The sequence below is a fragment of the Erythrolamprus reginae genome, chromosome 3 (genome assembly GCF_031021105.1).
Source record: "Erythrolamprus reginae isolate rEryReg1 chromosome 3, rEryReg1.hap1, whole genome shotgun sequence".
Classification (NCBI taxonomy): domain Eukaryota; kingdom Metazoa; phylum Chordata; class Lepidosauria; order Squamata; family Dipsadidae; genus Erythrolamprus; species Erythrolamprus reginae.
In genome coordinates, this window is record NC_091952.1 from 168,653,360 (window position 1) to 168,679,085 (window position 25,726).

Consider the following 25,726-nt stretch of genomic DNA (forward strand, 5'->3'; position numbering starts at 1 on the left):
GCGGAATGGATGTTTAGGGGGTGCTTTGCTCCCGGATTAGTATTAATTGGCTTACCTCTGGTCATTGGGTTGGCAGGTTAGGGGCGGAAATTGGGAGGTGTTTAGCAACTGCGTGTTCTCCGTTGGGCATCTTGGGAATGATTGGCAGATTCTCTCCAAGGGCTCATGGTGCCTTTAATTCGATCTGAGCAATTTGAGGAGAACCTGCCTTTGGGTCTCGCCCATTCCAATCACCTTTAAGGGGTTGGACAGCGAGACCTCCCACATGCTTGGCATGGCTGGGATCCAGGTGAGGGCGCCGCCCCTTTACCCGGATCAGCATGGAGCTACGCCCATAGTTGCCCCGGAAGTTTTTGTGACATCATTTCCGCCCCGGAAGTAATTTAGTTGACCTCTGTGGGTCCATATTAGGTTGAATTAAATTAATTAAATATTAATTAATTTTAATTAATAAAAATGACCCAGTTTTAAATCCAGCTCTGTATCCGTGTCGTTACTCCGCCTCTGCTGCAATGGCCATTGAGCTTAACATCTTGCTCCAGCCCTAGATATGATTGTGTGATGGTTGTTAAATGAATGTTTTTTATACTATTGGGGTTTTAATTATTAGTTTTAGTGTTAGGTTGGGTTTCACTCGTCATATTATATTGTATTTTATTCCTTTGCTGTAAGCCACCCTGAGTCTGCGGAGAAGGACAGCACAGAAATCTGACCAAACAAACAAATAAATAAATAAATAAATAGGTTAAGGACCTTTCTTTCAAATACTACAGAAGGTAGATATTCTTGCATGTAGGGACAGGTAAAGCCCCTGTCTAAAAACTGCCTCTCCTTTACAATTGTCTAATGAAAAATATTTCTGCCTCCATCATTGGTTGTCCTACTAAGAGAGCGATTTTGTGTCTTTCCAACTACAGAACTGTTTTCGTTTTTACTTTTGTGTTTACTCTTTCTTTCCCATTATGATCCAAAGGGTATACGGTAATTTAATTGTAATTGCAAATGTGAATGGTTTGGGGGGGCAGCCTGTTTCCATATTGTTCAGATTGGTGTTGGGGAGCCATTATCTCCATGTGTGCATTATTCATTTACAATCAACTTGGCATAATAAAACAGTATTCAATTGTTCTCATTGTTCACTCAAGTGGCTTGTGTGTGCCATCCGCGTCCTTCTCATGAATGGCAGCTTGTATGGGCCATTGTAGCCATTCAGCATTTAATGCTTCATTGGAAAAGAACTCAAAGTCATCAGATTAAAAATTCTCCTCTAGGTATAAGATGATCTTTTCTGCCTGAAAATCGATGGGTCTTAACTTACAAATAAATTATTCTTTTATTTTCCTCTCCCTTTGGGTTAAAGGTATCGTGTGATGGTTAAAAGAGAGAATTGTTGAAGTTCCTGCCTGACAAGCTGTCGAATGAATATCTACTTATAACCGTAGCAACATCAATAAGTGACAGGAGCATAGAAAGAAGGACAGCACAATAAATCCGTAAAATAAAACAAGCAACAAGATCAAAAAGGTATGGTACAAAGCTATATTTTTTTCATAATATCATGTGCTCTAAATCTTTTTTCTGTTTCAGAAGATAGCCTCCTTCAGTGGCACATATACTGATTTTTTATATAAGATCTAAGAGAAACAGTTGGAATTGTTCTCTTTATATTTAATATATAAGTGGTAATTTTCATACAGGATGATCAAGCAAATGTGCAGAAGAGTATACCTTTAAATAGCTGAATAGCTTGAAGGGTACAAAATAAATGTTCCAGGATATATGAAAGAGTATTTCCAAATTTGCACTTGTCTCAAAGGAAAATGAGCATTTGGATAGGAAATTGAAGTGCTTTATTATATGACTGTCATTTAACAATTGATTTTATCTTTAAAGCTTAGGGGGGGAAACATTTCAAAAGTCATAATATATTTACTTTTGTACTGGGTTACAAAATGCCATAGATATTCATAATTGAGGAGATAAATGTAGATTGTAAAAATCCTCTAATTCTTAACTGAAATGATTGCATTATTTCTTACATTGAGCTATGGAATTTAAATATATGAATTAATTTAAATCATTTTCTCAGATCTACCAGATGTCACTGTAGGTGTTTACCATAGTCCCTTCCCTCTTGCAGACAGAGTAATTTAAAGTAAAGAGAAAGGATTTATTGGCTGTTTGCTGCAAGCTTAGTGTAATACTATCATGCTTTATACTTCTAGGTTATAAAGAATCAGAATTAGCTTTGCTGACACAATGATGGCCTGGATTCAAGGGGATGTAGATCCCAAAATAAACACATTTTATTTTAGTGCAGAGAAGAGCAACAAAGATGATTAGGGTACTAGAGGCTTAAACGAATCAAGAATGATTGCAGGAACTGGGTATGTCTAGTTTAATGAAAAGAAGGACTAGGGGAGACACAAGAGCAGTGTTTCAATATCACAGGGGCTGGCACAAAGAAGGGGGAGTCAAACTATTCTCCCAAGCACCTGAGGGTAGAACAAGAAGCAATGAGTTGATACTAATCAAGAAGAGAAGCAACTTAGAACTAAGGAGAAATTTCCTGACAGTTAGAACTGTCAGTAGAACAGCTTGCCTCCAGAAGTTGTGAATGCTCCAATACTGAAAGTTTTTAAGAAGATGTTGGTTAACCATTTGTTTGAAGTGGTGTAGGTTTTCCAGCCTAAGCAGGGGGTTGAACTAGAAGACCTCCAAGGTCCCTTCCAACTCTGTTGCTGTTGTTCTTGTTATTTTAGCCAATCATAAATATGCTTCATAACTGCATAATAAATAAAGTTAGCAACCCAACCAATAAGAGTTCCTCTTACTGTAAAATCCTTATAAAAGAGTGAAGTTAGTCTAACTGTAAGGGGATTGAACTGTGACCATCTCAGTAGAAAAAGTTAGAAAGAGTATCATAACATTAGAAACCCAACTACCAAATGTCCAGGCCACCATCAATGGAGGACACTGAACTGTGATCCTATTTAATGAACAGCAGTAATAGCCAAAATGAACTGAAGAAGGAAGTAACTGCAGAATAATTATTCTTGTTGGGAAAAGTAGACTAAAGACTCTAATTGGTTTATATACTGTATTTAATTACAGCAAATAATCCAAATTATTGTTGTTTACCTTAATGTCTCAGAAAATGTCATAAACAATAAATACAGTATTGGCCTTCTGTCAATATTCTAATACAGTATAAGCGAGGAACATAAGAAAAGATTGTGTGCATCTTGGTTTGTTTCTGTTGACCCACAATACCATTAGGCAAGAATCAAAGGAAAAAAGGAGCATCCAATTCATTTTCTCCAAAATACAGGCTACACACACACACACACACACACACACACACACACACATACACACCTCTAGCTGACACCTTAGGATTTAAGTAATATTGAATTATCTCATCTTCTGTCCAGATATATTAACTTTGACAAGCTGCTTTCTGTGGCACAAATTGTGACTACTTTATTAGAAAAATGTGGATATTTTATCAAGTGAAAAAATATATTATTTTGGGTGTTTATATGAAATAATAATAACAATGACAACTTTCCTATAAAGGGGACTATATGGAAATAGAATGTCTATTTCTAATTCTTCGGTGTCCTATCAATTGGCAGGCTGAGTAAAAGCATATTTTGCTTTCTGACCATTAGTAGGGTGGAAGATAAAGCATTAAAAATACCATGCTTTAGGCCAAAAAGTGATTGAGGTAACAATCTTCTACTTTTTCTTAGATAGTTGTAGCCTTTACAAAAACAGAATTGCATATTAACTATGGTCCTTTTACCATTGCCATAATCCAGAATATAAGGGGGAAGACCCATACAGTAAGTTTAAACTTTTGAATATAGTCCCTTTTCCATCTAGATTCTTAATCAACTATTAGTGTAATAGGTTTTAACCCAACTGGAATAAATAGCAAATTAAGCCAAGAGTTAAATATTTATATCTAGGCTCACACCTCATTTGAAACTAAAACCAACCTCCATGCGTAAACTTGCATTTGGTATGCATAGTGAATGCAACGATATTCTCTTAAATTCAAGCTAAACTGTTTCTAATGGTCTGTAATCCTTATGAGTGCATAAATAGACTATTATGGTTAATGAGCAATCTCTAAAACACATTACATAATGAAATTAATAATTAGCTGACAAAGTAAGCATGCCAATCAAACTGTTGCAATCCCATATATTATATTACAAAACTTGACTATACTTAAAGAAATAAAATGATTTGAGTATGAAAATAATGTTGGTAGTCCTCCCATACCAGTAATTGGGATAAGGAAGTCCATTGCTAAGCAATGCAGTCTTATATGTCCACAGAAATTCATAGCAGCATTGCTGGTCATTGTTAGGCAAATCCTGTGTAGTCACAATGTTCCATGGTCACGGTTATCACTATTTAGGATCACCTTCTGGCTTCCCTATTGATTCTTTTCATGAGAAGCTAAAGTGACAGTCGCAAATGGTGGTCATATGACCACAGGGATTCTGCCATGTCGGAACTGTGAGCTGCTTGTTAAGCAACCCCATAACTATGGGGAGTCTGCAATGGCCCCAACTATAAGGACACTTCATAAGTTCACCTCATTCAGTGGCATTGCAATTTGGAACAGGCATTGCAATTTGGAACAGTCACTGAACTTAAGTGAGGAGTACTCCTTTATAGTCAAAATAGCATGGAAACTTGTGAGTTGCATCTAACAACTGAGACCCTACCACCAGCTCAAAACTTTTAATTGCTGCTAATCTTAAAAATAGTAGCATCAATTTTCTTTTCAACAAGATGTTTAATGTGCTTCTTTCAGAAACTAGTATAGAGTTCACTAGAATAGGATGCATGCATATGCATGTATGTAAATAAGTAAGTAAATAAATGATTTTTAGTTTGGAAGATGAGTCATAAATATTCATGGAACTTGCCTGTTTGGAATCCCATGCATTTGTCTTACTTGTTTCACTGATCTTTTGACTAAAACTGTAACTATTTTTTAATAATTGTTGGTCAAAAGTTCTTCCTTACAGCAGGTTTAGGGACTTATTTCATTCAAGAGATTTTGAGAAAAATGCTGTATAGCAATTTTAATTATGTAGCAAACTGCAAGGCAGGAAATGGGAATCAAGAAATGGAAATCCAAAGACTTTTATGAGGCATTATATAAAGTGTCTACTCTGAAAGGGAATGCAGGTAGTCCTCAACTTATAACAGTTAATTTAGTGATTGTTCAAAGTTACATCATCACTGAAAAAAGTGACTTATAACTGTTTTCACACTTACAACCTTTGCAGCATCCTCATGGTTACGTGATCAAAATTCAGACACTTGGCGATTGGCACGAATTTATGATGGTTACACTATCCTTGGGTTGGCACAAATCCTAGTGACCAGTTAGGTCCCACAGAGTTGGCCTTCTCCGGGTCCCGTCGACTAAACAATGTTGTCTGGCAGGACCCAGGGGAAGAGCCTTCTCTGTGGTGGCCCTGACCCTCTGGAACCAGCTCCCTTCAGAGATCAGAATTGCCCCCACCCTCCTTGCCTTTCGTAAGCTCCTTAAAACCCACCTCTGTCATCAGGCATGGGGGAACTGAACTATTCCTTCCCCCCAGGCCTATACAATTTATGCATGGTATGTTCGTGTGTATGTTTGCTTTTAAATAAGGGTTTTAAATTATTTTAACATTAGATTTGTTACATGCTGTTCATTATTGTTGTTAGCCGCCCCGAGTCTACGGAGAGGGGTGGCATACAAATCAAATCAGTAAGTAAGTAAGTAAGTAAGTAAGGAAGTAAGGAAGGAAGGAAGGAAGGAAGAAAGTCCCCTTTTTTGGTGAACATCCAACAAGCCAAGCCGGATTCATTTAACAATCATGTTACTAACTTAAAATCTGCAAGATTCACTTAAAAACTTTGGCAAGAAAGTTCATAAAATGAGACAAAATTCATTTAACAACTCTCTCGCTTAGCCACAGAAATTTCTAAGTTGTGGCCATAAGTTGAGGGACTACCTGTAATGTGATAGATCTATCTCTGTGTAAGCCTTCTAATATAAAAATTAAAATAAAAAGGGAGCTAAAATACATCCTTTGTTTACTGTTGATGGGAGGGCTGGCTGTTTCCTGTGTTGTCAGGTAATATTTCCCTAAGTGTTATCACATAGGGTGTCAAACTCTCTGTGTCACATTGCCGTCACAGGACATTTTGTGACATTTTTCCCGTCACACAGCTGGGGTGGGCGTGGCCTGGGTGTGATGCATCTGGCCTACAGGCCGCCAATTTGACTCCCCCTTTAAGATACTGTAAGCAATAAAACAATTTATACCTTGAAGTCACCTAAACTTTCTTCCAAAGCTTGATGCAACAAGTTAATTTTATGTCAATAAAGCTTACATAAGAGATTTATCCATTCTTTGTCATGTATAGAATGCTGCCTGAAAACTCATTTGTTTGCATCTGGTCCAGGATATTATTCATAACACTCAATAGACTAATTGGACTATAATTGGCAGATGTTGCTTTCATTCCCTTTTTGTAAATTGATATTGTATGTTTTGACCTCAGTCCCTTAGGATATTATTGGTCCAGCCTATACTAGTGGGGGAGAAAACCCTGCTAGGATTGAACCAAATCAACTGATACCTTTTTTTTTCCGCTTCCAAGAAGACTAATGATCCCATATTACTTAAGTGCTAGCTTGGTGATATCAGTGGATGTAATAAAAGAAAAACAATTGAGGAAATGTTCCAGATTACAGTCCAATTAGATCATGGATGCAAAATGTGTTGCAAGAATGGAGAAGGGGGTGGAGGAAAGACATTTCCCAGCAAAAGCTAATTTTTCACATCCTGAGACCAGCATCTTATAGGTGGTTTCTAATTAGTTGTCAAAAGGTGGTTGGCTTACCAAATGAGGTCCATAATTAACTGCTGCCAAAAGCCTCTTTAGAGATTTTGTTTTATCTGCAAAAATGTCTCATCTGCTAGATATTTTTTTTCTATAGTAATAAAATTGGGAAAGAATGATTAGTTACCTGCTGCATATAGTTTGTTAATTCGCTGATATGAGTTATTCACAATAAACACTGATAGTCAAATCATATTTAGACAACAGTTTTCTTTGGTTAGTTCATATACTTTAAAGTTTAAAATTTTATAGACATTTAAAATTGTGTGGCAGTTTAAAATACAGTGATACCTTGTCTTACAAACTTAATTGGTTCCGGGACAAGGTTCTTAAGGTGAAAAGTTTGTAAGACGAAACAATGTTTCCCATAGGAATCAATGGAAAAGTGATTAATGCGTGCAAGCCCAAAATTCACCCCTTTTGCCAGCTGAAGCACCCGTTTTTGCACTGCTGAGATTCCCCTGAGGCTGCCCTCCATGGGAAACCCCACCTCCAGACTTCCGTGTTTTTGCCATGCTGCAGGGGAATCTCAGCAGGGGAATCCCAGCATCGCAAAAACGAGTGCTTCACTGGCAACGGAAGTCCTTGAAACCCCACCTCTGGACCTCTGTGGGGTTTCCCATGGAGGGGAGCCTCAGGGGAATCCCAGCAGCGCAAAAATGGGTGCTTTGCTGGCAACGGAAGTCCGGAGGGGGGGCATCCCAGCGGTGGAGGTGGGTTTGTAAGGTGAAAATAGTTTGTAAGAAGAGGCAAAAAAATCTTTAACCCCGGGTTTGTATCTCAAAAAGTTTGTATGACGAGGCGTTTGTAAGATAAGGTATCACTGTAGAATAAACTGGGCTGTAAAAGGAACTAATTATACTACTTTATTTATGTATTGTTACTCTTTCAATATATCCTGTGTGGTTTCCTAAATATTAGGGTTTCTAGTACAATCTTAAATGTGGAGCAGAAACAGGAATTCACGGTAAAATGATTGCCAGAATCATATAATCTGTTTGACATGTGCTAAGAATCCAATAATCAACCTGTAAAAACAGTTGCAACTGCACTATCATGGCTGTAATCTGAACCTTTTTGACAATGTCTTACGGATTCTTCTCTTTCCTATACTTTGCCTCCAGTAGAATAATAAATCCCTTCACATTTCCAAATCAATCCCTCCAAATCAATTGACGGCAATGTACCAATGTCTAGATAGCCATGGAGATTCTTAGTTATCCAGATCATGGTTGTCCCAGTTGTGGGCTTTAAAATCCTTACTACCGGTTCGCTTGTGCATGACGTCACTGTGCATGCACAGAAGCATTTTTTGGGAAGGTGGGTGGAGCCTCCCACCATTGGCACTACGAGCTCTAAGAACTGGGCCGAATCGGAAGCAACTCACCGCTGAGTTATCCCAAAGGTCCTTTTTTCAAGAGGCAACTGGATTTTCTGGTTTTGCCCTTCTTGGATGAGAAGCAAAATGTCTCCAAAGAAAAGCCAGAAACCTTGAAAAAAACACCTTTGGGACAACTCCAACTCCACTGATCTTTGGTGAAACACTTCAGTTTCATTCTGAGCAAGAGACTGACCTGTACAAATCATAATATCCTAATAGTTCTCATTCAACAACTAGTAAGCATTCCAAATTATGATGGCTCTAAATGAGGGGGACTTATGTCGCAGGTCCTCTTAGGTGTAGCTTTCACATTATTATTATTATTATTATTATTATTATTATTATTATTATTATTTATTAGATTTGTATGCCGCCCCTCTCCGAAGACTCGGGGCGGCTAACAACAATATAAAAAGACTATGTAAACAAATCTAATATTAAAAACAATATAAAAAACCCCAATTTAAAAAACCACTCATACATACAAACATACCATGTATAAATTCTATAAGCCTAGGGGGAAGGGAAATTTCAATTCCCCCATGCCTGATGACAGAGGTGGGTTTTAAGGAGTTTGCGAAAGGCAAGGAGGGTGGGGGCAACTCTGATATCTGGGGGGAGCTGGTTCCAGAGGGTCGGGGCCGCCACAGAGAAGGCTCTTCTCCTGGGTCCCGCCCAACGACATTGCTTAGTCGACGGGACCCGGAGAAGGCCAACTCTGTGGGACCTAACCGGTCGCTGGGATTCATGCGGCAGAAGGCGATCCCGGAGATTATCCTTACAGGGTCATATGATTGCCATTTTGGTGCTGGGCAACCTTCTTATCATTATGATGTCACAGCATACCACAATCATGTGATAACCATATGCAACCTTCACTGCGGCAGGGGTGGATTCTAACTTACCTCACGCCAGTTTCCTTTCTCCAAGGTCTTCGGAGAGGGGCGGCATACAAATCTAAGTAATAAATAAATAAATAATAAATAAATAATAAATAAATAGGGGTGCACTCATTGCATGCCGCACGCACTTTGCAAGCGTGCCTGCTCATGCACAGTGACAAAAAAACCCAACCTTCTGCACATGTGCAGAAGCCACAAAAGCAAACTGGCAAGCTTCTGAAAGCAAAGTGAATGGAGACGCCAGCAGGTATGTAAATATTGATCACATGTGTTCTGTTGGACTCTCTGGTACACTCCTCCCAAAAGTTCACAGGTACAAATTTCAGACACACACACGTTTGAAACTTCAAAACAATGTTCTTTATAATGAAAATTCACATAAACCAAGCCCTCTTTTGGTATAGCAAAGAGCACTGGTCTCCAAACAAACTGGTACTTTGTACAAGTCCCTTATCAGTTCTGTGACACTTATCTTGCAGCTGTGAGGCAATTCACAGTCCTTCTTCTTTCACAAAGTGAAACACACTTTGCTCTGGTTTAGTTTCCAAACAGGGAAAAAGCAGCACACAAAAAGTTAAAATCAGTAAAGCAGTCACGAAACACAACGATCAGATAATCCTCCACAATGGCCAAACCCACAGGCTGCTATTTATAGCAGCCTCACTAATTACCACAGCCCCACCCAACCACAGGTGGCCTCATTTTCTTTGATAATAACTCTCAGTTGTTGTTGCCTATGAATCACTCTCCGCATGCGTGGCTGTATCATTAACTCTTCTTCTGAATCCAAGGAGGAGCTAGATAATTGATCTCCTTCTGAGCTGTCTGTCACACTCTCCTCCTCCCTGTCACTCATGTCTTCTTGGTCAGAGGAGCCTTCATCATCAGATTTCCACCGGGGGCAAAACAGGCCTGCAGCATGTGGATGTCTCCCCCACATCCACAGTCCTTGGGACAGGAGTTGGGCCAGAGCTAACCACAACATGACTGCTGGTTGCTGTGGCTATGGGAGTCACCTAACAACTGTTGTTGCTGTTACATCAACTGGGACTGCCTGAACTGCCCTTATAAGTCAACACTGTCATGCTTCACAACTGCTTAGCAACAGAGTTCACAGTCCCCGTTACCCCCAATAAATAAGGACTATCTGTATTCTTCTGCTTTCACAAATCCCATTGAGTTTAAAAGAACAGAAAGTTCTACAGCATATATCAATAGTGCAAGCAAAACAGGCTGGTGTTTTATACACAGAACATTTTTAAAAACCACAGTGTACATGAAAAACATCTAGACATCCGGGTTGTAATATAGAAGGAAATACTTTAGCATCTGTAGGAATATTTGTAATAGATATATCTTAGCCCTGCTACATCAAAAGATAGAAACAGCAAATTGTTATTATGATTATCCTGCATCGCACAAACGTGACATTCTTTTACCCTAATGGCAGCTATATTTTGTGCAACAGCAATGAACATGCAACATCTGGTGTGCATCCGAACGCTGGGGATGTTTTCCTCTTTTAAAGAACATTTTGTATAATTTTCTGATCATTGTGCACCATAACACTGAAAGATGGAGGCAGAAGCTATGAATCAGGTCCCATTTCTCTTTAGAATGATTATAATAACTTTATATATAAATATACAGAGAGAGATGAAGCTTTGCTGGAAATACCATCTCCCTTTAAGGTATAAAGACATGAAGGCATATATTTCAGAATTCTTTGTTTGCTTATTAAATTTATATCCTGTCTTACTTTCAGGTAGCATAAACAAAACTCTCTGTTCCTATTTTTGTCTCCAAAAGTTCTGTGAGATAGGCTGATGTGGGGGGGGGAAAGGAGAGGGTGGGAGGGAGATAGAGAGAGAGATTCCATGGTTGAGGACAGACTAGCAATAGGATCTTTCTCCTTAGTCCAGCATCTTAACTACACTATATTAAAAACATTAAATCAACTGTATATATCAATATTAATGATTCTCTGTACTCAAGAAAATAATATTGACATAATCATTAGAAATATTTCTCCAGTTCAAGACTTCTTTAGGTAATATGTTTTTAATTTTCTTCTTTCTATACATTGGGATAATGATATAAAACAACATATTGAATTCCACTGCAGATTTAGAATAATAGCAATAACAAAAATATTCTTCATCTTGCAGTTGGAAGGTTTGAAGAACTTTTCATGCACTTATCAACCAATTTCTTCTTCCAATAAATATCTGAATATTATTATCCTTTAGGGCAGCCTTGTTATCTGGAATATAATTAGATTGTTACCGTATGGCATATAAAAACTTCTTTTTTAAAAAAAAATAAAACCATAGCAAAATAAAAAAAAGAATAACATAGTTTGTATTGCTATAAAGAAGGACAAATTGCTATGGCTGAATGAAATACTCCTATGCTAATTCATTGATCTTGAAATAATGGGGGGAAATGTCAACATTTTACCCTCTTTGTGAATTTTTCTAAATTTATTAGATTTATTTTCATTTTTCAGTTCAGCTTCAATTGAATAATAAATGTTAGAAACAGCATCAAATATATGCCACACTTGTCATTTTCAACTCTTTTGGGGAAAAAATGGACTTCATCATTTTACTAAGTCTACATCTTGAGCCAGGGCAATTCCAGAACCTGGAAGCAGCCACCAGTGATATCGGTGTTTCAGTTTAGTCAAGCTCTAGCTTCATTTGAGCATAGAAACAGAACCTATAGAATTGATTCCTAAAACTTGATTGATACTTGATTTTGGGGTCATTGAAAGTGCAATATCTGAATTATGTATTTGAGGATGCAGGCATACATTATAGCAGGGCTCACCAATGCCTGAGACGTGGAAGGGGTAAGCAAACGTACGCACACAGCTCCACTTATGCAAGTGATGTGCACCCACTGTTTGAGCAAATGGAGCTGTGCACACTCACACACGTGCCTGCCACTCACACAGATCCATCTCCTTTCTTGCTCACCCATCCTGCAGCTGGTCTCCCAGGTTGGAAGGGTGGAGACTGCTGCTTGCTTGCTTGCTTGCTTGCTTGCTTGCTTGCTTGCTTGCTTGCTTGCTTGCTTGCTTGCTTGCTTGCTTGCTTGCTTGCTTGCTTGCTTGCTTGCTTGCTTGCTTGCTTGCTTGCTTGCTTGCTTGCTTGCTTGCTTGCTTGCTTAGTTAGTTAGTTAGTTAGTTAGTTAGTTAGTTAGTTAGTTAGTTAGTTAGTTAGTTAGTAAGTTATTAAGTTAGTAAGTTAGTTAGACTTAGATGCTCCCCTACTCCCAGAGGAATTTGGGCGGCTCACAGCCAAATACACATAAAAGCATACAGAACAAAGTTATGAAAGAAGAGAGTTGTTCAAAAGAAATTCAATATGTGCACATATTTCTCTGGATTGGACTGACGGTGCAAAACATATTTAATTAAGCTGTCATAGATGTGCAAATAGATTACTCGCATCACTTCACGCACAGCAAGTAGTAGGTCCACCCTGTGATTTTGATGGTACCAAAACAAACAACATTTTTTTAAAAAAATGACAAAAGGTTAAACTTCAAAATAATTATGCAAAATGTTAAAAGACTATCATCTTATGCACTTATTATATTACACGAGAATACATACATTCTCTTTATATGAAGGATCAGGGAGTGCCATCTAGTGATCGCATTCATTGCAAGATCAGTTTTATGTGAAGCTGTTAGCAATACAGTGGTACCTCTACTTAAGAACTTAATTCATTCCATGACCAGGTTCTTAAATAGAAACGTTCTTAAGTAGAAGCAATTTTTCCCATAGGAATCAATGTAAAAGCAAATAATGCGTGCAAACCCATTAGGAAAGAAATAAAAGCTGGGAATTTGGGTGGGAGGAAGAGGAAGAAGAACAGGAGGAGAGTCGCTGCTGAAGGAAGAAGGTAAGGTGAGGAAAATAAAAAAAAATCAAAACTTTAAGGCTTTTAAAAAAAACGAGGGACTCTGAGGTGGCAAGGAGGAGCACGTTCCTCCAATACACCCGGCACGAGGCTGCCTCCCATACACTGCCTCCCATACACTGGCTGCTGCTGCTGCTACCTGCTGCTTCTTCCCTCCCAGGCTGAAGGGCTACCCTCTCCTCTCGCTCACTCACTTTGTAGCCGGCGCCTTTCCTTCGCTGTGGTGACTCCTCGGCTGCCCAGAGCAAAGGGAGCCTTTCTTTTCTCTGGGTGCTGACAGAGATTTATTCCCTGTCCAAGCGCCTACAGAAAGGAAAATGCTCTGTTCGCTCTGGACTGCCAAAGCCTCCTTAAGCACCACCAAAAGGCTCCCCTGGCAGCCCAGATAGCCGGAATTAAAGGGGGAATGGCAGGAAACTAGCCGGGCCTTTGTGCCGCTCTCAAATTTCCTGGAAAATTTTTCCGGGCTCGGGTTCTTAAGTAGAAAATGGTTCTTAAGTAGAGGCAAAAAAATCTTGAACACCTGATTCTTATCTAGAAAAGTTCTTAAGTAGAGGTGTTCTTAAGTAGAGGTACCACTGTATTCACATTGTTTCACTATCTATACAGTTATTAATCACTCATTTGCAAATATTTTGTTAAGTATCAGAACACCAATGAAAAGTAAATGAAAAGGATTAGTCATAAAATTAACAGGCTCTTTTAAAGATAAAAGTCTTTCCCTTTTCTATAATCACTACAAATTAGCCCCCACTGTCTTTATACCTTCCTAGTTCTTTGAGATTCTAAAAAATTTCAGTTGCTTATACATTAGCAATACCAACACTTATATACTGCTTTACAGGGCTTTACAGTTGTCTCTAAGCAACATATTGCCCTCAACTATCTGGGTCCTCATTTTACCAACCTTGGAAGGATGGAAGGATGAGTCAACCTTGAGCTAGTGAGAATCGAACTGCCAACCTGCAGGCAGGCAGCAGGCAGTAGAAGTAGCCTGCAGTACTGTATTCTAACCACTGCACCATCACAGCTCCTTAAGATGTATATGACTGCGCACCTTAGAACACAACTTTGGGTGGCATACAAAAACAATATAACTACTAAATCCATAATTCTATATAACTGAAACTAAAAACCTCCTACCTCAATCACTTTCTCAAGATGGCCCAGCAACCATCCACAAGCTCCCATGACTCTACCCTCATCCCTGAGTAAGGAGCCATCTAGGCAGCTATTGTAGACGGGAGCCTACAATATCACCAGAGGAAGATTTTCCATAAGAGAGGGGCAACCACAGAAAAGCATGGAAAATAACTCTGAAGACACTATACATAAGCATTTTCAGTGAGCTTTGGGAAGAGACAAGACGGATTGTGCAGTATCAGTCTTTTCTGAAAGAAAATAAGGGATTATAGCATATTCACTTATAGGATTATAGTGCATTCACTTTGAAGTGCATGACTTGTGTGTATAATTGATCATCCCGACTCAGTCAGTTGTATGATGCCTTAAATCGCTTTGGACTACAGCAGAGCTACTGCTGAATAGAAGGAGCAATATTCAGTGGTTTCTACGCAGAGATTTTGAAGCTGCATTTAAAGCTTCTGGAGCATCTTCTCTTTTTTTAATGACTGTTAGACCGCTTTTTTGATGAATGAGGTCAAGATACTTTATTTTCTTTCACTTTATTCTTTTAGTCTAAAGGATTGATGTCAGAGCCACGGAGTCATATTTTACATTCCCAGGAGCCTTTTGAAGCATGAATGTAAGACTTATCTGTAGCAACTTAGATAGTTATAGTTTATATATATTCCTTTCTGAGGGTTGATTTCAGACAGCTGAAAATGTTCTTTATCTCTTTCGGTAATGGTATTCCTTCCTGGAGTTAAGGCAATCAGTAAGGTCAAGACCATGTAGCATTGATGTCGCTCCAGGCCAGCACTTGTAAATGTCAGTTCCAGAAGAAGATAAATTAGTCTTTGGGTTACCACATATTGTAGGACTTCCAGAATGAGCTAGTAGCAAACCTCAGGCTGAGATTATACACCTGCCCTAAATATAAATGTAAGTGCATAAAATAAAATAAAATAAATCACTACATGCAAACCACCCCATCTATCTGGGGTTCTGAGAAGCACAGATAGTAACAATTCTGGAAATAGAGATGATCTCTTCCTTCTCAGTTACCTCCATTCTCTTTTCAAAAAGTAAATTCTAGAATTGCCAGGTTTCCAGTTAGAATTTTTTTCTATAATCATGAAAGATAAATCTCTATGTACCACCTCCCCATCTATCCTGTGCTCATGGGCAAGGAGATGGGAAAATAGTTGAAAATGAAACAAAAGTCATAGTTTTAGCTTATTCTTTTCTAAATGCACAAAGTTTATGGGACACTGTATTTATCTGAGATTTGATCATAGTGTTTAGAGATAATGCACTGGACCTCTGGTGCAATGTGTTAGAAGATAATTCTGTTTATCTTAAGAGCAAGAACTTTTGGATTGTTACAAACCTACTGAGTGTAATGATAAATTCACAAAGCCATTCCCTTTAATCTAATTGGAGGCCTGAGAGAGGAGATGAAGGAATGGGCCTATATCTAATTATGGGCATTGATATAATGTACAACCCATGGTTTTAGGGAGATAACATTATGCCTGAACTACATCATGTAGAACAGTTAGGTTTCCATTTAAAGGCTTTTATTTGCCTCCTCTTATTAACAAACTGAATGAAGAATGAGGCAACTATCTTTCGGTTGATAATTCCACTTGCCTGGAATCAGTTTTATTTATCATAAATGACAAGGCAAATGCTGCTTACAAACCTGGCAATATGTAGCTAGAGTGACAGAACATTGTGCGCAGCTCATCTCTGAAATATCTCCTCCCTGAAGCTAAAAGTCAAATATGACATCCTTCCAAAGGCTGTGTTTTTCATAGGGCCCACAGAACAAGGGAAGAGTAGCTGCAAGAATTTGTCATCAAAATTTTATACTTTATCTCGCTTCTAGGTAAAACCAGATCCTCTTTTCTTCTTTTTAGTACGTTCTTTCCTGCCTCTAATGTATGTAATCTATCCTTGTGGGCCACAACAGGGCTGTTGTGGCACAGTGATTTAGAGTAGGAGCTGCAAATCTCATCTTTGTCACGAACTCACCAGGTGGCCTTAAGTGTATCCCTGTCAACTTCAACTTCCAATATGAAGGATAATCCAAAGTTAATCATATTGCTTTGCCTGAAGAGAAGTTCAGAATATGCGATGGTCTTGAACATTTCTAAAGTGAGGTTATTATTCATCTGGATTTTACATATTTAGCGTTCCAAATTTAAATCATTGGTAAATTGAACTGCTGGTGAATGTGCCATTTTTCTACGTGTTTGTTTATACTAGAAAAAAAGTAGATTACAGGGAAAATATCACAATTTTCAAAGAAGCTGGAATTATATTATGGAAAAGATGGCAAGATTGTGTGATGACCCAGGGCATGGCACAGAGATAACACAAATAGCTGGAAGTTCAAACCAGCCCTTTTAGTGCTCCAAATCTCCCCCAAACAAACCTCAAACAGCCTCAGATCACAATTAGTCCAGCCCAGATCTGTCTGCACTAAGGCTGCATGGCAATAAATCCCAAATTTATCTAGCAAAATAAGAACAAAGCAAGGAGTTCAGGAATCAAAAGATACAAATAATCAGTCCAGAACACCACACAGGAATGCAAGGATTCTTGGCAAGATCAAACGCTGCACACAACACTCCAAGAACTCGGCGTTTGTTTCCAACAGATGCCCCTCCCCACAACATTTCAAGTTTCATTCCCCAGGAAAAGCTGGCTGGGGAACTCTTCTTGTGAGTTGCCTCCTCCGTCTGAGCTGATCCCGCCTCTTCTGCACTCTCCAAACCCTTGCATCAGGAGAGGGTGGTTCACGATCCTCATGTTTATTGATGGAATAATTTTCCCTATTCAGCTTTGTTTGGAAGGGCAAAGGTTACTCTCTGTTCCTAAAAAGAAGCAGCTTCAGAAATATGGTTAGAAATCTGTGTCTATTTGTTCTCGTAATTGGTTTAACAAGCAACAGCTACTATGTTTGCTCCTTTGCTTCATTCTAGTTAGGCTTATCTCAAGTGTTTTTTTTATCTGGGGAGAGGGTCTACCTTCACTGCTTTAGTGGTTCTTAGCACTGTCTTTTTGGGGTGTACTTCCAAGAGGCAGGATGCAACCTTGGCACTGATTTTTTTAATTGCCTTTCTGGGGGGCATGTGATCTTTCCTTAAATCTGGATGGTAAGACCAGCTGGTATCTTTAAGTGATGCAAGTGGATCTAAGGATTGCTTCTCCAGGGTGTGCTCTTTCTGGAGAGCTTAAATGATCTCTCTGCTAAAGGGCTTCACTTTATGAGCAAGAGTTGGCTGCTGATAGTTATCACTGCATTTTAACTATTTTAAATTCCCCTGCCTGATTTGTAACTCCACCTTGCAGATATTTCTAATCTAATTATTTGTATTTTGCAAGCAAAGAGGCTTTTTGTATTTTTGTAAAAGTAATCCTTGACTTAAAAACTGTTCGTTTAGTGACCATTCAAAGTTACAATGGCACTGAAAAAGTGACTTATGATCATTTTTTCACATTTACGACCATTACAGTATCTCCACAGTCACAAGAGGCCAAGTGAAAAGTGTCCTTTGATGTGAGTCACATCAAGTTGGCCACACCCACCCAGTCACATGACCACCTGGCTGTGCCAGATACACATAGGGACAACTCAGAGATCTGAAAAGGTGATTTTTAATCAGTCCTCGCAATTACGACTGTCCTCAATTTTTATGTTTTGCACCTTATCTTAACACCATGCTGAAGAGAAGCACAGGAATTCTGAAATGAGTGACACGGTTGGTAAGAATGCCACAATGGGCATAAATATGAGGACGGTCTTAATACGAGGACCAGTCATAATTCATTTTCAGCCCTCTGAGTTGTCCCTATGCACGTAGCCATGCCCACGCAATCAAATTATCATCTAGCCATGCTCACCCAGTCACATGACCACTACACCCCCAAATAAGCCATGCCCACAGAACCAGTGGTTAAAAAAATTGAATCCCACCACTGTTCAAAACCATCTAGAACATAGAGCTAAACTGTACTGCCATTTTTAAAATCCAGAGGTGTTTTTGTGCTTTATCTTCAGTGTAAATACAACCATGACAGGCCCCGAATTTTTAGCCATCATCACCATTTTTTTTTCCTAATCAGCCTACGGAGATACTGTTTATGTCATGATCCTGTAATTTTTCATCTGAAACAAAGAGTTTTCCATCCAGCAGTATTTATACCATTGTGAATAGGAATATAAGCCTCATTTTGGCTTTCACAGCAATCAACCAGATAATCCTGTGGTTCTTGCAAGCTTCAGAGTTTTCCAACCAGCAGTATTTATACCATTGTGAATAGGAATATAAGCCTCATTTTGGCTTTCACAGATAATCCTGTGGTTCTTGCAAGCAGGAGATTGAGACATAGACTCTTCCTCCCTACAACTAGAAGAACATGCTGTCCCACTCCCATAAGTAATATTGAGGTTTCTTGCTAGACCATGAAGCTCTCTTTTAAAGCCATACAAATAAGTGGCCATCACCAGGGGCAGGCTACTGCCTGGATGGGGGGGAACACAGTGGGATAGCAAAAATGGAGCTCCAATTTCCACTGAAATATGTTGAAAGAAAATGCAGGGCGTCCTGCATAAGCCACGCCCACAGTGTGGTAGTAAAAATTTTGGTAGCCCTTCATGGGCCATCATCATATTTTGTGGTAAAAAAAATTAGGGTCATTATGAACAAGGGCTTTCTTTTTTTAGAAATAGAAAGAAACATATAAGACTGACGGCAGAAAAAGACCTCATGGTCCATCTAGTCTGCCCTTATACTATTTCCTGTATTTTATCTTACAATGGATATATGTTTCTTCCAGGCATGTTTAAATTCAGTTAGTGTGGATTTACCAACCACGACTGCTGGAAGTTTGTTCCAAAGATCTACTACTCTTTCAGTAAAATAATATTTTCTCATGTTGCTTTTGATCTTTCCCCCAACTAACTTCAGATTGTGTCCCCTTGTTCTTGTGTTCACTTTCCTATTAAAAACACTTCCCTCCCGAACCTTATTTAACCCTTTAACATATTTAAATGTTTCGATCATGTCCCCCCTTTTCCTTCTGTCCTCCAGACTATACAGATTGAGTTCATTAAATCTTTCCTGATACGTTTTATACTTAAGACCTTCCACCATTCTTGTAGCCCATCTTTGGACCCGTTCAATTTTGTCAATATCTTTTTGTAGGTGAGGTCTCCAAAACTGAACACAGTATTCCAAATGTGGTCTCACCAGCGCTCTATATAAGGGGATCACAATCTTCCTCTTCCTGCTTGTTATACCTCTAGCTATGCAGCCAAGCATCCTACTTGCTTTTCCTACCACCCGACCACACTGCTCACCCATTTTGAGACTGTCAGAAATCACTACCCCTAAATCCTTCTCTTCTGAAGTTTTTGCTAACACAGAACTGCCAATGCAATACTCAGATTGAGGATTCCTTTTCCCCAAGTGCATTATTTTACATTTTGAATCATTAAACTGCAGTTTCCATTGCTTTGACCATTTATCTAGTAAAGCTAAATCATTTACCATATTACAGACCCCTCCAGGAATATCGCCGGCTGACTCACCGGCCCCACGGCGCTGTTGCGGAAGGGCCGGGCAGACTCGGACCCTTCCGATGGCGGCCGCCATCTTGTTTTCGGCCGAAATCTCGCAAGGCGAGATTTCGGCCGAGAATGCCCTGCCCACGTGGCTGGGCATGACGTCGGGTCCGGGCGGGGCCTGCTGGCCCTATTTAAGGGACAGCAGGCCGGGAAGAGAGCCTGTTCGCCCGGACCTGGTGCCAAGAGCAGACACATGGCTGTCTGCTCGTGGAATCCTTCGGCAGCCGCGTGGGCGGCCGCTGCTTGTGGAAGCCTCGTCGGAGGCTTGAGGAGGCTGCAGCTTAGCCCTTCCGAGGCCTGCGGTCTTCTCCTCTTCAGGCTAGGCTGGAGTCCGGCGTGAGCCCCCCCCCCCCCGCTTCGTAAAAGGCGGCTGCGTGTTGCGGCCGCCATCTTGAGAGCCTCATCGGAGGCTCGTGGAGCGGTAATGGCCTTCGGGTCCGGTGGGGAGGCTGGGCCTGTGCCGTTTTCGGCTGTTGGCCCCTCTATTTCGTCCAGGGGGGGATCGTTCCGGTCGCCCCCTCGGGAACGGGGGGATCGGGCGGAGGGCTCGCGTGTGCGCCTCCCCCCCCCCCGGTTCGTGGCCCCTGTTCAGAGGGCAGTTAGGCCCTTGGCGGCAGCTTCCTGCTGCTGCGCTGCCTGTTTGGGCAGAGGCCATTTGCTGCCCTCTTTTGGGGCCGGGCAGCCCCGGTTTCATTATTGTTAAAATAAGAACCATGGTGTAAAACAAAACATACATAATAATACTACTGATATTTATAATTACTATTATTTAATTATTTATATAGAAACACTGAAGTCAGGAAAAGACCTATTGGTCCCTCTGGTCTGCCCTTATAATATTTACTGATTTTATCTCAGGATGGCTATATGTTTATCCCAAACATGTTTAAATTCTGTTACTGTGGTTTTATATCCCAAGTCTGCTGGAAGTTTGTTCCAACGATCTACTACTCTTTCAGTAAAGTTGTAGTCAAACCAGTAAAACAGTTATGGTCCAACATTAATTATTTGAATAGTTAGTTGCCCCATTGTAGCTGTGCCTGGGAAGGCGATGAGGCCCTCGGCCAGGGTAGCCAGGAAGCCCCCCCCCCCCCGTGGGTCCTGCTGGGGGGGGGACTACGGTTGGTGGCCACCCGGTCCTAGTTTTTGGGGGTTTTCAGGGGGGGGGCACCTGTAACCAGGTTTGCCCCCCCCCCCCGCCGGCTCCTACTGCGGGGGCACGGGCCCCTGGGGCAGTTTTTTGCTATGGCCTGGGGTAGCCGGGGCGGGGGGGTTCGGACCCCGCCAACGCGGGCCGTAGTGCCTCCGCCCCTTTTGAAGGCTTACCCGTCGGGACCAGGGGTATTAATGTACGGGGGCCACCACAGTGTGGGACCCGTTTGCTGCATGTCAGGGCTTTGCTGCAGGGGGGCTTGTTCTCGCCCCCTTTTGTAGGTACAGCCGTGCGTGCGGGAGGGCAGGGTGCCCATGCCGCTTCGGTGTGCCCCTGCCCCTAAAAGGGGACGGTTAAGAGGGAAGGGGGTCCAGGGAACAAACCCCAACTACTGGGGGAAAATGGGCCCAGCCCAAGTAGGTAAGCATGCTCGAGGGTTGGTTGAGGGACTACCACCCTCGCTTGAGAGCGGCTGCTCTCTTGCTAGGTTTCTCACAGGGATTCAGGGTCCCTTGCAGGGGAGGGGCCCCTTTTTAGGGGTGGTCCCCTGAAAGGCGAGGGGTGAATTTAGGTTGATTCACCACTTGTCTTTTCCTAAAGGGGAGTCAGTGAATGATTTCGTTCCTGACGAACTTTGTTCGGTGCGGTACGCATCATTTGATGCGGCCGTGCCATGGTTAGGAAGTGTGGGGTTGGAGCCCTTATGGGAAAATGCGACATTGAGTCGGCATTCCGGCTCCTCCCCATACACCCAGACGGATTCGGGCTTCTGGGCTTCCATTGCGAAGGTGGGGTTTTTTGTGGACAGGGCACTGCCAATGGGCTGCTCTGTCCCATGCTCTCTTTTTTGAGAGTTTTAGCACCTTCTTGGAGTGGTCGCTCAGGAGGCGCAGCGGTCTGGGATCGGTCGTTCACTACCTCGATGGATTCTTGTTGGCGGGGCCTGCGCGTTCAGAGCATTGCTTTGCTCTAATGCTGGTCTTCGAAGCCCTTTGCGCTCTGTTGAGGGGGCCTTTAGCCTCTGAGGGGACCGAGGGCCCCGCCACCAGGATTACCTGTCTCGGTATTGAATTGGACTCGGAGGTGCAATCTTCTAGGTTGCCCCTAGAGAAGTTGCTTAGGATCAGAAGAAAGCTCGATGAGGTGCTGGGCTGCCGGAGGGTTACCCTACGGCAGCTTCAGGAATTGGCAGGCATTCTTAATTTGCCTGTCGGGTGGTTGTTCCTGGTAGGGTTTTTCCAGGAGGTTGTAAGACACGATGGAGGGGCTCCGTCTGCCCCATCATCGTACCCGCCTTTGCGCTGGGGTCAGGGCTGACCTCGGCGTGTGGCGGGATTTCTTGGTTAGGTTTAATGGTTTGTCCTTCTGGAGGCACGAGCTTCTTTTGGGAAGCTGAGTTGCAGCTCTGCTCTGATGCCGCGGGGACTGGTGATTTTGGGGTAGTGTTAGGTGACCAGTGGTGCTGGTCGGCATGGCCTCCGGAATGGAGTGCCTCTTCGTTGGTTGAGGACCTGACGTTCCTGGAGCTCTTCCCCTTAATAGTGGCCTTAGAGCTTTGGGGGGAGCAGTTTAGGGACAAGACCGGGCACTTTTGGTGTGACAACCTAGCGGTTGTCCATGTGGTGAATGCCCTGTCCTCAAAGAGCGACAGGGTCATGCGGCTTGTCCGCCATTTTGTGCACAGGTCCTTGTCCCTAAACGCATTGTTTTGGCTAGGCATGTCCCCGGGGTGGATAACGGGGTCGCTGATGCCCTGTCCCGTGGTCAGTTGTCCAGGTTTGGACCCTGACCCCCTGGGCCCGGGAGTCGCCAGTGGCGTTCCCCGGCCACCTTTGGAGTCTGGGGGGTCTCCCGGGCGTAGGAGAGTAAAGGTCTGCTGGGCTATGGCCCTCTCTGTGGTGCCCGCACTCTGGGGGATTCACAGCAGACAGGTGCAGAGTTCGGGGGGTTCAGGCAGGTTACAGGTTACCCCTGTAGTTGGCCTGCCCCAGTTGTGTACCTGGCCATATTTGTGTCCAGTTTAGGCGGTGTGGCCTTTCAGTTAGGACTTGAGGGCCAGGTGGCCGGCCTCGCCTTTTGTCTGAGGCGGGGGCTGGTTTGTGGATTTATGGTGAGTTCCGCATAGTGAAGATGCGGGACGGCTGGCCAGGGCCTTATCACTGGTTGCTAGGTCCTTTTGGCCTTCCATCTCATTGCCTTAGTCGGGCGGGTTTTGGAGTACAGGGTTTGGCCAGGCCAAGCGTGGATCCCGCCGCTTGTGGGAACGCTCGTTCCGCTGTGGCGCCGCCTCTAGTACGGTGACGGCGTTCTCGATACTGAGGATTCGAGGATGCTGACCGCTGGCGGTCGACGGCCTGTTTTAGGCTACGAACGGCCAGTTGAGGGTCCGGGGTAGATCTTAGGCCAGGGCTCCCTTTGGTCCCCTTCTATTCAACCCCGCCAGGATGGACCGACGGTGTTGCTTTGGGTCATGAGTGCTCCGAGACCACTCAGCAACACGGTGCCGTCGGGGGTGGGGACCCTGCCGTCGTGGCGGCTGGGTCCTTGTTGTCTGGCGGGGGAGACGGGGTGTGCGGTAGGACGGGCGTTTCTACCGCTATGCTGGGTGGGTGGCATCCCATTCCTGCGCCCAGATTGGTCCTGGGAGGGCGGCATCCCATTGCTGCGCCCAGGTGGTGCTGGGAGGGCGGCATCCCATTGCTGCGCCCAGTTGGTCCTGGGAGGGCGGCATCCCATTGCTGCGCCCAGTTGGTCTGGGAGGGCGGCATCCCATTGCTGCGCCCAGTTGGTCCTGGGAGGGCGGCATCCCATTGCTGCGCCCAGGTGGTGCTGGGAGGGCGGCATCCCATTGCTGCGCCCAGTTGGTCCGGGGGGGGCGGCATCCCATTGCTGCGCCCAGGTGGTCCTGGGAGGGCGGCATCCCATTGCTGCGCCCAGGGGGTGCTGGGAGGGCGGCATTCCATTGCTGTGCCCAGTTGTTCCTGGGAGGGCGGCATCCCATTGCTGCGCCCAGGTGGTGCTGGGAGGGCGGCATCCCATTGCTGCGCCCAGTTGGTCCTGGGAGGGCGGCATCCCATTGCTGCGCCCAGTTGGTCCTGGGAGGGCGGCATCCCATTGCTGCGCCCAGTTGGTCCTGGGAGGGCGGCATCCCATTGCTGCGCCCAGGAGGTGCTGGGAGGGCGGCATCCCGTTGCTGCGCCCAGATCGGTCCTGGGAGGGCGGCATCCCATTGCTGCGCCCAGGTGGTGCTGGGAGGGCGGCATCCCTTTGCTGCGCCCAGTTAGTGCTGGGAGGGCGGCATCCCATTGCTGCGCCCAGTTGGTGCCGGGGCAGCATTCCATTGCTGTGCCTGGATGTGTGCTGGGAGGGCGGCATCCCATTGCTGCGCCCAGTTGGTGCCAGGGGCGGCATTTCATTGCTGCGCCTGGATGTGTGCTGGGAGGGCGGCATCCCATTGCTGCGCCCAGGCGGTGCTGGGCGGGTGGTCACATGGCTACGCCCAGTTGTTCGGGGAGGGCGGCATCCCATTGCTGCGCCCCGGTTGCTGGTCTTGCTCTTGGGGGCAAGGACCGGTACGGCTTGGGGGTCGGCTGGGGACCCGCCAGGCTTGCGGGAGCCTGCGGTGGCTTCACGCTGTGTGGCCCGCCATCTATGTGGTGCGGTCTTCGATCCCCTAGGGATATTTGTGGGTCGCCTTTTTCCCTTAGGGCCATTCACCGGGTCAGGTGTAGAGGCCATAAGGCCCTGGGAAGGGTAGTCAGGGAATTTAGGTGGGGTTGTAGTGGCCCATCCCCTCATCACCGTAGATCGGCCGTGGCTTTACCGGGCCGATGGCGTTCACCTGTCAGAGCAGGGGAACGCCATTTTCTTACAGGACCTGCAGCGGTCTCTGCGTGAGCTGGCGCAGATAGAGGGGGGAGTCGGGGGGCCAAGATAGAGATCTGACCCCCGCTCCGTGGCAGGTTAGGGGCGGAAATCTGGGTGGTTTCAGCAACTGCGCGTTCTCCCTTGGGCATCTTTGGGGATGATTGACAGGTTCTCTCCAAGCCCATGGTGGGTGCTACCTGCGCACTTGGGGGGAACCTGTCTTTGGGTCCCGCTATTGAAGTCCCAGGGTAGGGGTGAGCCGGCGGGACCCCCCTCATGCGAGTGTATGGCAGGGTCTCAGGTGAGGGAGAGGTCCCTCACCTGGACCAGCATCGATTACGCCCATAGTTGCCCAGGAATGTTGACCTTTTATGTCATTTCCGCCCCGGAAGTGTTTGTTTGACCCTGCAGGTCCACTGTTTCCGGGTCATAGTTGAGTATGTTGATTTATGCAAATTTATGCTAATTCATGCTAATTTAATTAATAAATTATGCAAATTTATTATAATAAAATGACCCAAGTTTAAATCCAGCTCTTGTGTCCGAGTCGTTACTCCGTCTCTTCTGCAATATCGCCGGCTGACTCACCGGCCCCACGGCGCTGTTGCGGAAGGGCCGGGCAGACTCGGACCCTTCCGATGGCGGCCGCCATCTTGTTTTCGGCCGAAATCTCGCGAGGCGAGATTTCGGCCGAGAATGCCCTGCCCACGTGGCTGGGCATGACGTCGGGTCCGGGCGGGGCCTGCTGGCCCTATTTAAGGGACAGCAGGCCGGGAAGAGAGCCTGTTCGCCCGGACCTGGTGC

General features: G+C 43.8%; 1 protein-coding gene across 1 annotated transcript in view; it reads left to right on the top strand.

Moving 5' to 3' along the window:
- Window positions 1–1,464: 1,464 nt before the first annotated feature.
- The window catches only part of CDH20 (cadherin 20), a 111,615-nt gene continuing 87,353 nt past the window's right edge, over window positions 1,465–25,726 (top strand). The window contains exon 1 of the mRNA XM_070749091.1: window positions 1,465–1,524. The gene's annotated coding sequence lies outside the window, so the exon portion shown is untranslated. The remainder of the gene's footprint in view (window positions 1,525–25,726) is intronic.